Source organism: Adiantum capillus-veneris, chromosome 3 (genome assembly GCF_014529385.1).
Source record: "Adiantum capillus-veneris isolate H3 chromosome 3, ASM1452938v2, whole genome shotgun sequence".
Lineage (NCBI taxonomy): Eukaryota > Viridiplantae > Streptophyta > Polypodiopsida > Polypodiales > Pteridaceae > Adiantum > Adiantum capillus-veneris.
Window position 1 is genome coordinate 114,693,173 of NC_140933.1, and position 2,728 is coordinate 114,695,900.

The 2,728-nt window shown below is 40.2% G+C and overlaps 1 pseudogene; it reads right to left on the reverse strand.

Annotated features, from left to right (window-relative positions):
- Positions 1–1,124: 1,124 nt before the first annotated feature.
- LOC147461526 (uncharacterized) lies at positions 1,125–1,923 on the reverse strand (annotated as a pseudogene).
- Between the last annotated feature and the right edge of the window lie 805 nt (positions 1,924–2,728).

The following is a 2,728-nucleotide window of genomic DNA, read 5'->3' on the forward strand; positions in this document are numbered from 1 at the left end:
TTGTCTTTGGCTAACCTGTACAATGGACCAAATGCTGCATTAGAGAAGTTCTGTCCAACACCATTTACTTTGATGCTCGTATTTTAATTCTATTGTATTCCAAGGTGAAGAATCTATTGCTTATTTTGTGGAAGCAGGAGTCATATAATGCTCTCGCGTGTGGGACTTATACACTTGTCTTCATATGTATTGTAGCTTGTATGCAAGCACATTGCTAAGACCTCCAAAAACCCAACCATCACTCTATAGTGGTGTCTTCTAATGTGGCAACACAATTTTGGGTGACCGCCTGCATTATCAACCAGCATTTGGTGAAGAGAGCTTTTTCCATAAGATTAGGGAATCCAACACAAAGTTCATAGCGAGAGCTTTTTCAATAAATTTGCCAGTTGGTCCATTTTCCATAAAAAGCTCCCTTCAAAAGCTCTCTCCCTTCCCCTACTACTTAGCAAAAATGACATCACTAGAGGGATGTACATAATTAGAGTACTCTTCAATTTTCCTCATGTGCATAATCACCCTAGGAACTTCTTGGACTTGGTTCTCTCTCTTTTGAGCCGCTTGGCCTTTCTGATTCGCCACATCTGGGCCTTTTCCCATCCAATGGCATAGTTCACATCATGTAAGGGAAACAATGCAAGTTTCTCCTCGTTTGAAATGGCATGTTTACAGGCATCATTTATTGCATTGATGTTTACACCTTCAACATGATATGGAAAACCTAAATAAGCACAAGATGTACCTGTTATGAACAACCCAAATGCCCAACTATTCATAATAGATTTGAAACACCAATTTAACAACACTTGTTGAAACAAAGGAAATGGACAAAAAGTAGTAGTTCTATTTAGTTCCAAAAGGTAGTATGTGCTAATGCACACTAGAATTACAAGGCATTTTAGTTGCACATTGGCATACAAAATTGCGCATTGATACTACAACATGTAGTTCATGCTTGCATGCTAATGCACACTATGCTTACAGGGCCTTTGAGTTGCACATCTACACATATTTCTATGTACTGATAATTCTATAAGAACTTCATGCTCATGAGGAACGTGCACGGAACTCCTGTGATTTGGATTTTCCTATTTTGTGGTCCGATCATGACTTCTCAATCATCTTCACAGCTGGCCCCTTGTTTTCTTTGAGATCTCCTTCAATGAATGTTTTTGAGTGTCCTGTTTCCAAGCACTGTCTCTTCTTTTTTGGATCTGCATGAACAAAAAAGACAACAGTTAGTACATAATGTAATTTGTAAAGTTGTAGGGTCTAGGAAGCGTGGAGTACTGGTAGCACCATTATGTTGCACTTCTTCTTGGAAGACAAGAAGCTCTAGAGAGTCACATCAATGGGAGATTCTTGGACCTTCGCACATGCTGTTTTTGTACCAACTCCTCAGTTCCGTCAATGATAACATCCACATCTTTCTCACTAACCTCCAGTGAGGACTTCTTGGCCATCTCCAAATCTGGCCTCTCCCTTTCATTATGATCTCCTTCTTCAATGATTGTTTTTGCATCTGCCGCTTCCAAGCACTAACACTTACTTTCTGGCTTTGCATGGACAAAAAGACAACAATAAGTACATAATTTAGTTTGCAAAGTTCTAGGGTTAAGGAAGTGTGGAGTATTGGTAGTACCATTAATGCACTTCTTTTTGGAAGACAAGAAGCTCTAGAGAATCACATCAATGGGAGACTCTTGGTCCTTCTCACATGAGGTTTTCTGTATATGATTTCTCAATGCCATCGATGACAATATCCATATATTTCTCACCAACCTCCGTGTTTCTCTTACCAAATCCATCGCTAGTTCGCAGGTTTGATGTTTCACTGGTGCTCAAACCTTGCACTCGAGGACTTCTTGTGGTGCCATTGGGGCTTACACATTGCACTTTGGGAATGCTACGGGTGTCATGCATACTCTTAAAATGTTGTGTGCTGACGGTCTTCAATGATGACCTAGCTTGTGAGCCTTCAAGACCACCTGCACAAGATAATATAATACTTGCAACACTCTATTGGTGGTTTCCAACATTGAATAGGTGGTTTCCAACATTGTATTGGTGGTTTTCACCACTATATTGGGGGTTTTCACCATTGTATTGGTGGTTTCAACCACTTTATTGGTGAATTCCACCACCACCACAGACTGAAGTACCCATTGAGAAATCTTAAAAACAAGCTACTTTTGACCAGTTTCCATAGGTTTCCACCATTGTGCTCGTGGTTTTCATTAGTGTATTGGTGAGTTCCACCACCACGGACTGAAGTACCCACTGAGAAATCTTAAAACCCACCTAGTTTTGACCACTTTTAATAGGTTTCCACCACTATATTTGTGGTTTCAAACCCTGTATTGGTGGTGTCCACCATGTAGGGCCAAAGTACCCAATGAGAAATCTTAAAACCCAGCTACTTTTTATCTTAAAACCCAGCTACTTTTTATCAGTTTCCATAGGTTTCTACCGAGTCAATGGTTTTTACCATTCCCTTTACTAGTTTAAAGTGCATCCAATTATGGTTTCTAGCAAGTCTGCTTGGGCTTTCTACCCAGCCTAGGCGTATGGTTTCTACCAGTCCAAGGAATCTTCAAATAGTCCTACTTTCTTATTGGCCAGTTTCCTTGACGTTTATGGGTGCTTTCTACTTATCCCAAGCTTATGGTTTATCATTCCAAGGATCATTTCTAGCAGGTCCAATGTGGATTCCAACAATGCCAGAATG